The 8,232-nt window shown below is 50.9% G+C and overlaps 1 protein-coding gene and 1 long non-coding RNA gene across 5 annotated transcripts in view; one reads left to right on the top strand and one right to left on the bottom strand.

The window, feature by feature from the left end:
* Window positions 1-61: 61 nt before the first annotated feature.
* LOC117284328 lies at window positions 62-3,745 on the bottom strand. Its single transcript, XR_004515395.1, has 3 exons — window positions 3,668-3,745; window positions 3,223-3,379; window positions 62-621 (listed from the first exon to the last, which is right to left on the bottom strand). It is a non-coding gene; the product is annotated as an uncharacterized LOC117284328 (long non-coding RNA).
* Window positions 3,746-3,904: 159 nt separating this feature from the next.
* The window catches only part of Kyat1 (kynurenine aminotransferase 1), a 30,730-nt gene continuing 26,402 nt past the window's right edge, over window positions 3,905-8,232 (top strand). For all 4 annotated transcript variants that reach the window (XM_010627335.2, XM_010627334.3, XM_010627333.2 and 1 more), the window contains exon 1: window positions 3,905-3,981. The gene's annotated coding sequence lies outside the window, so the exon portion shown is untranslated. The remainder of the gene's footprint in view (window positions 3,982-8,232) is intronic.

The following is an 8,232-nucleotide window of genomic DNA, read 5'->3' as shown; positions in this document are numbered from 1 at the left end:
AAAAAAAAAAAAAAAAAAGGAAAAAAAAAAGAAAGAAAGAAAGATCTATGAATGAAGAGTTGGTTCTTTGAAAGAATACATAAAAAAGTAGACAGGAAACAAGACTTAGAATGGGGAAGCTGAGTCTTGAGGCATGATCAGTGCTGCTGATGGCAGCAAAGGCCCCCAAGTACGTCCAGTATTTATTGAATACAATTGGGGGAAGGAATAAGGAGTTGGATATGCTTTGAAGACATCCAGTGAAAAACCGCTGAACACTTGGCATGATGTCACCAGGCGGGACTATAAGGGCGTAAGCACTGCTTATCCTGCTTGGATAGAACAAACAAGTACTGGGATCAGGAACAATTAGCAAGGAACCCATCAGGTCAGCGGAAAGCCATAATTCAGGGGAAAGGATTTAAATTGGAGTCACACTGACCTCAGCTGCATGTAACTCAGCAGAGCACTGCCACGTCACAGACCAGGGTCTAGGTTTCCGTGGCAGCCATCAAGGGAGGGGCTATACTTGCACATTCCATCTTTGTACATGCCCATTTGAGTCACGCAGAGCTTTCCAAATTATGGAAAGCAAGAAGTAGGTGCCGCTCATAACCCGCTAGTACTGGGCAGGGATGTCTGCTACAATGGGACAAAGGAGAGCCACTCACCGCTTGGCAGCAATGGGAAGAGAGCGAGAAGGGAATGGGACCAGGGTCAGAACGCCCTCCCCAAGTGCATCACTGACAAATGCCAACTCCTATTAGGTCCTGTGTTCTAATTGTCTAATAGCTCCCACTACTATTAGCTAATAGCTGAGGAACCTATCACAAATTATGCACGAATGAAGTTAGCTCTGGATCCATTCACCTGGGAAAAGCCCATCAGCTAAACTGAGCCCTGAGCAAACGGCCCTTGGGGACATCCCAGAACCCAAGTAAAGCAACTGCCATGGTGCGCACCACACCTGCCAGCTCTCCTTGCATCCCTGGGTGTGGCGGGAAAGCACCAGAAGGGTGGCGCGCACTCAGGGCAGTGGTCTGTTCCACACAGAAGTCTTTCTCAGGAGTGCCCTCCCTGGGCTCAGCCTTGTCTAATAGCCTCTCCTAGCAGAGTTGCTGCACAGCAACTTCTCTCTCAGGGCCTGTTTTCTTTTCTGGGAGGAAGCTGAGAATCTGTCATCCCTGTGCCCACATGATATGAAAAGTGAACGAAAATAGAGATGGGTGCCACAGGCTCCTGCCCAACTTGGCCTCTTCCTCCTATCATCTGTTCCAGACCCAGGTTATACAGCAGGGCTTGGTCCCAGAGACTCTGCTGCTGCTGCTGCAGATACTACTTACTCCTCACACACACTCACACTGTTCCCACCATTTCTGCCTGCAGCGAGCAGAGAAGGAGAGGCACCATCTAGCAGCCAGGACACCTTTACCTGGCCCCTGGTTTCCCCAGTTAACACGGGGAAGCTGAGAAACGCCTTGCTGAACCAGGGACTTTCATGAAGATCACAGATACATGGTTTCCCCAACTATCTCTATTGGGCCTAGGGCTGGTGGACCAAAAGCCCTGGACAAAAGTGAAGACATGAGCTGGATTCCACCAAATATCCTCAGGCTCCACAGACAGAGGCTTCCAGGTCCAAAATCTCACTTTCAAAAATCCTTCTGAGGTCCCTGCTGCGAAGCATGTTTAGACTCAGGTTACAGGGAGGATCTTCTCCCTTCCCCTCACCTCCCAATTTTAGCTGTCATGTGAAGAACGTTCCAAAAGGAGCCAAGGCAAAGCTTCTTCCAGGTATTGCAAGAGGGAAATGGGTCAGAGCCACGCTGTTCCTGAAGGTCCAACAAGACCCAGATTTATGCAACCACAGACTCCGTGCAGTTGGTGTGGGTCCTACACCCCAGGAGGCCATGCCTCAGGCAGACAGCAAAAGCCAAAGCCTGTAGGTCCAATCTCAAGGCTGGCCCTGCTGCTCCCTGCAGGGTGCCCCTGGTAAAGACGAAGAATTCCTGTTGGGAGCCATTCTGAGACCTCAATAGTCTCATGATGTTGTGATGTTTAAGGACAAGATTACATCAGCATAAGATCCTTGTGAACTCAGAGTTATTACTGCCCTTTGAGACATCTGATACTCCCTAAGTTTATAAAAATCCTTGTGAATTTAGGATTATCACCACCCTACGAGTCATCTAATACTATATGAACCAACCCAATAAATAGTGGCAAGCTCAGGGAATGTCTTTGTCTTTGCCCAATCTGACGCACTGACCTCCCAGCCCCCCTGTATTCTTGAAATGACTCAAGTCTCTAATTGTCTTTTTTCTTTAGCCCTTGCCATACCCCCTTCTAGGCAGTAAAAGGATGGATAGGCCTCCGATAAATTCCCACCTAAGTAGGACTGCCCCTCTCCTGGAACAGAGTTTCTCCAAACCAACAGGGCAGAGCCTGGGTACGCTGACCTTGTCCCCCCAAAACAGGACACGGCAAGCTTCACACACTGGCACTTCCCGCCTCCCTGTGCAGCTGAAATGCTCAGCACTGCCAGGGGAGAGGTGAGACTGGTTGGCAGCAGAAAGTGACTTCTGTCAGCACATTCAGCATCTACTCTCACATCTGCCTCTAGCCTGAAACCCTTCCCCAGGCGAGCGACAGCCAATGAAACAAAAGTAATATGCTGATTTTTGTGACAGCAGCTACACTGTAGTAATAGAAGTGAAGAGAACCCCTTCCCCAGGAGTTTGGGCCTGTTCCTCCCTCCTCTGAACTTGAAAGTCTTCCCACTTGTGAAAAGGACAACAGCCACTGCTCAAACTGCAGATGGTCACGAGTCAATGATGTACATGTGTTCTCCGTAGGACCCAGCAGACTACACACAAGCCATCTCTGACTAGACACCCCTTTCTGGGACACCCACTCTGCTAAGAGCCCCCTGTACATCAGGGTAGTCAAGCCTGAGTCAAGAAAGTCAGCCTGGAATAGTGTCCCTTTTCAGGGCTGGGGATTTTAGCTCAGTGGTGCTGCAGCCTGCCTTGCAAACGAAAGGACCCAAATTCGAGCAAGAAAGAAGGAAGGGAGGGAGGGAAAGGAAGGCTTGGAAGAAAAGAAAGAGAAGAGAAAGTTAAAAAAATACTGTCCCTTTTTAAACAAGACAAACCCAAGGTGCAGAGCGGTATGGCGACTGCTGTTAGTCTCAGATGGCAGCTGGGGGCTCAAGCTGGGGGCCTGGAATAAGGTCCTAATTACCTCCTACCTTGGGCATCCTTTTGCAAATCTTAGGCCAAGGAGCTGTGCCTTCTGACACGGGCGGGGGGCGGTGGTCCTAAGAGTAGGCGACACAGCCAGGAGCAAAGACAGCTTTGAAGACGGACAGGAAAGCTGCCCAGGGGAGCCCGGGTGGAACCTGCGGGGAGCGGGGAGCATTTGCGGGAGAAGGAGATGGAGGGGACCTGGGGGAGTCAGGAGGAAGCTGCCGGTGAAGGCACACAGAGGGACTCCCCCGCCGGCACCGGGAGAGAGTGGGACCGCGGGGACCTGGCGCCTGGAGGAGCGGGGAGGAAGGCAGAACCCAGCGGCTCCAGGAGGCCCAGGCGGACCGCCCGGGGGATACAGCCCGAGCTGGCAAGGACAAGCGACGCCAGGCAGCCGCAGAGTGGGCTTCCAGAAATGCCAAGTCAAAGCCTTCCCTCACCTGACTCCGTCATTAAGGCTCCTCGCGCCAGGGAACCAAACTCCTCCGACCGGCGGTTCGGCCCGCCTCTCGCTGGACCACCCCGACGCTCCGTCCCGGAAGTGACGTCACCACCGGCGCGGGCAGGCGGGCAAGGCGAAGCCAAAGCTTCAAGGGCAGCTGTCTCCACGCCTTCAGAAAACAGCTTCTCTGGCGCCAGCGCCATGTTGCTTGTGGGTGGAAGTAACTCGTCCACGGCCCGGCGCCCTTAAAGGGACAGGAATCTCTGTAACCTTCGGGGATACACAGGAGCTGGAACGGAGAAGCGGCTGAAGGTGAGTACTAGCGGATTCCCCGGGGTGGCTGTCCCGAGGGCGGGTGCCGAGGCTAGGAGGACCTGGTGAGGGTCCAAGCCTGATGATGCCAGAACCCTTGATGCGTTTGTTGCTACTCTTACGTGTTGTGAGACTTCGTTATAAAGATCTAACCTTTCCTCGGGATAAAACTTGGGCACGCTGCTAGCTGATCTGCGGCTGATCTGTGCTCGGGCAGTGCTTTTTATACCCTCTTCTCCTTCTTATGGTCCCACCGACGGTGAAGGCCAAGGTAATAGCAAATTCTGGGCAGAGCAGGCGCTGGAACTAATTCCTTGGTCGCCAACTCCGGGATCCTCCCGGGCTCCTGTCCAGTTCCCGGGGTGACAGCAGTAATGTCAGTCAGGTTTTAAGAATGAGAACTATCCATCCGTTGGAGAACTGTGCAGCTATTAAAAACGACAAGTGTTCAGTGTGCACTAGTGGGAAGGCCTGCAAGGTACCTTAGGTGGAAAAGGAGCGGGCAGAAAGAACAGTTTGAGCGCTGCTCCCGTTCCTGTAAGGTCGACTGTGTATATGGATGTGACTAGGAGTTCCTGCCACGTGCCTACCCTCTAACTGCTGAGATGCACAAGTTGTTAACTGGCTGGGTCGCAGGAGAACTGCAGTCCAGGGTACCTGGCAAGCGGGACGTACTTGCTACCCAGTGCACAAGTTGATTATCCAAAATAAAATGATGAAGCAAGGTCCCAAGTTCGACTCCCGGTACCAAAAAAATTAATTAATTAAATAAATAAAATGATGAAGTCACTTGTTGAATCCATGCCTCTTTCGGCTCTCCTACTGGGAGGTCCTTTTCCCCCTTTTCGAATTGAGGAGGAAAGTTTGGAGAGGTTGAGAAATTTAGCAGTATCACGGCCAGAAGGTGGAGAAGCTGGGCTTTCATTGCCTGAAGGGTTTTACACAAATGCCCAACCAACCATGACCTATTCCCTGCTCCTAAGGAGCTGTTTTTGTTGTCAGTCACCCAGTCAGCACCCAGTAACTGCTTAGGGATGGAACAAGTGGGACAGTTAGGGAGACACCCTGGGGGATGATGCAGAAAGAAGCAAACAGTAGTAGGGAGAGCTCAGGATGAAGTTCAAGTCTGGCTGCTGGTTTCCAGCCTTGAGACAGATCTGGATGGGTCACCTCCTTCCTGGTCCTCCACGTCCCAGCCACATTATAGGGATGTTCTGTGGTGTAACCTGTAATTCTGAGAGTCTGACGTAGGAGGATCACGAGATAGATACAGTTTAGCTTGGACAAGTTAAGAGAGACCCAGTCTGAAAAACAAAAACTAAACAAATGGCTGGGGATGTATCTCCGTGCAAAGGCCCTGTACTACAGAAAAAGAGAAAAGGAAAGAATGAACTGTACTTAAGGGGGATGACACGAAGCAGCCACCTGTCTGCCTCTTCAGTCTCCTCCCCATCAACTCCCCTACATGAATCACTTTCAGCATTTTGAGCTGTATTTTTTTATTCACTCACGCATCTCGTATTTCTAAAGAATAAGCTTGCACTGTTGTTGTTCTCGGTTTTTTTTTTTTTAAATTGAGGTCACACTAAATTGCCTAGATTGAGCCGGGAGTGTGGTGGCGCACGCCTGTAATCCCATCACTCAGGAGGCTGAGGCAGGAGGATCACTGTGAGTTCAAGACCAACCTGGGCTACATAGTGAGTTCCAGTTCAGTCTCAACTACACACGAAAGCCTGTCTCAAAAAACAACCTGAAAAGGTATCTACAAAAACTAACAAATATTTATAGCCATATTTTCCTGGTTTAACCTCTGTAAAATCTACTTCCCAGTAGGCCCCAGGCCTATTGCCTCTAAGGCGATGTCCTGTTTCATTGCTGGTGGGGACTCCGTTGACCGCCTTACGGACTCCACAGGAGGACGTAATTTCTCTGATTTTCCTTGTAACGCCCTTTATTTTTAATTGAGACTGTTGGATTAGCTCTCGCATCTTCTTTTCTCCCAGATGAGTAGGTTGATGGAGGGATGTGAGCAATTGATTTCCGAGTTTCTCAGGCAAAAGAACAGTTCCATCACTTAACTTCCACCATCCCCCATCTTTTTGGACATTTGGCAGTTGCTGGATCCAGGTTAGATGTGAATCTGAGTATTCTCCTTCACTGGGCAGGGCAGGGATTCCTGGATGAAGGAGTTGTAATGCTAGGATTTTAGGAGCCCGGAGGGCTTCCTCTTTAGCAGCTCGATCAGCCAGATTATTACCCCTGGCTGTGGGTGTATTACCTTTTTGGTGGCCTGGGCAGTGGATTATGGCAAGTCTCTTAGGCAGCCACAAGGCTTTTAATAAGGCCATAATTTCTTTATTATTTTTATGGTCTTCCCTCTGCAGTCAACAGTTCTCTTTCCTTATAGATAGCCCCATGGATGTGTGCGGTGGCGAATGCATATCTGCTGTCCACATAGACATTTAGCCCCTTTCCTTGTCCCAGGGTCAAGGCTTGGGTCAGTGCTATGAGTTCAGCTCATTGGGCCCAAGTTCCCGTTGGCAATGGTTCAGCCCATATTATCTCAGTTCTGATACTACCGCCGCCCCTGCGTACCTGTGTCCATCCTGCATGAAACTGCTCCCGTCAGTATACCGTGTCGGTTCTGCTTGTGGCCATGGCTGATCTCTCAGATCTTCTCGTATGCCGTGCACCTGGGCTAATATGTCCTTACAGTCATGCAGCGGGGCCTCCATGTCTGGATCGGGCAGCAGGGAGGCAGGGTTCAAGGCGGCTAGAGGCCGAAAGATAACTCGAGCTGGGTTGAGTAAGAGTCCTTGATAATGAGTCAGCCTGGCGTTTGTTAACCATCGATCCGGGGGCTGTTTAATGATCCCTTCAACAGTGTGGGGGTAATCACATTCATCTAGTTGTCCCATTGTGAGGTTATTAGGATCCCTGACCAGCTGGGCCACTGCGGCAACCATGCATAAGCAGGGGGGCCATCCGGCAGCCACTGGGTCCAGCTTCTTGGACAGGTTAGCTATTGGTCTCCTCCAGGGGCCCGAGTATTGAGTTAGGACCCCTTTAGCTATATCCCCTTGCTCTCATCAATATACAGATGAAAGGGCTTTGTCACATCTGGTAAGCTCAGGGCAGATGCCCTCAATAATGCCATTTTGATTTTATCAAAAGAGTCTTGAAAAGTTTCTGTCCATTGAAAGGTCTGTTGATCTTTTGAGGCAGCATAAAGGGGCTTAGCTAACTCAGCAAACCCTGGAATCCACAAGTGTCAGAAGCCAGGCAGGGGAATCCGAAGGACTGTTTCTTTACAGGTCTCTGATGGCCATCTTTGTCCTTCCTTTAATGTATATCCCAGGTAGCTTACCTCTTGCTGACATATCTGGGCTTTCTTAGCTGAGACTCGGCACCCGAGATCTCCAGCGGTCTTTAGGAGTCTTCTTGTCCCCTCCAGGCAGGCATCTTCAGTCTCTGCAGCAATGAGGAGGTCATCTACACATTGTAGCAAAGTTACACAGGGGTTTTGTTGACGATACCCACTCAGGTCCTCATGAAGGGCTTCATCGAAGATGGTGGGTTGTCGCGAGCCGCGACGTCAGGATCCTGCCAGCAGGTCCTAAACCTGAAAGGATGAGGACAGAGAGACGGGAGGCACCTTTCTTCTTCAGTTGCTTGCTTTATTACGGAACCTCTTCCTTTTATACTCTCCAGCTGCATGGGAGCGAGGGCTGCACGGAAGCGAGGGAGCGAGGGAGCGAGGGCTGCACGGGAGCGAGGGAGCGAGGGAGAGCGAGGGAGCGAGGGAGAGCGAGGGAGCGAGGGAGCGAGGGCACCGCCCACACATTCCAGAGGGAAACAATAACGACCATTATGGGTTACATCTGCTACTAGCTGAACTCGCCCGTGGCTATGGGCGAGAGCACCTCCGTGCCTGTGTCAAGGCTCACCATAATGGCTCGCCATAATTCCCCCATCTTTCTTTGATAGCATGAAGAATGCTATCAACTCATCAGCCAAGGAACCTCTGTCTTAGGCGGCAGAAGTCTTCCATCTCCTTACCCGTCATCAGTCGCAGGGCTCATGTCCCAATACGACCTGTCTTAGGTTGGTAGACAGAAGCTTCCGTCCTTACCCGTCACTGAGTATCCCAAGGCGGGGGATCTAAGCATGCCAAGCCTGAGCCAAGTAAATGGCTACACACGTTGTATCATCATCCAAAGAAGCTTGTACAGCCATGGCTGAACGCTCTTA

Source organism: Fukomys damarensis, unplaced genomic scaffold, assembly GCF_012274545.1.
Source record: "Fukomys damarensis isolate Sample0158 unplaced genomic scaffold, DMR_v1.0_HiC HiC_scaffold_36, whole genome shotgun sequence".
NCBI classification, from domain to species: domain Eukaryota; kingdom Metazoa; phylum Chordata; class Mammalia; order Rodentia; family Bathyergidae; genus Fukomys; species Fukomys damarensis.
This window is presented reverse-complemented; position numbering and strand designations above follow the sequence as displayed.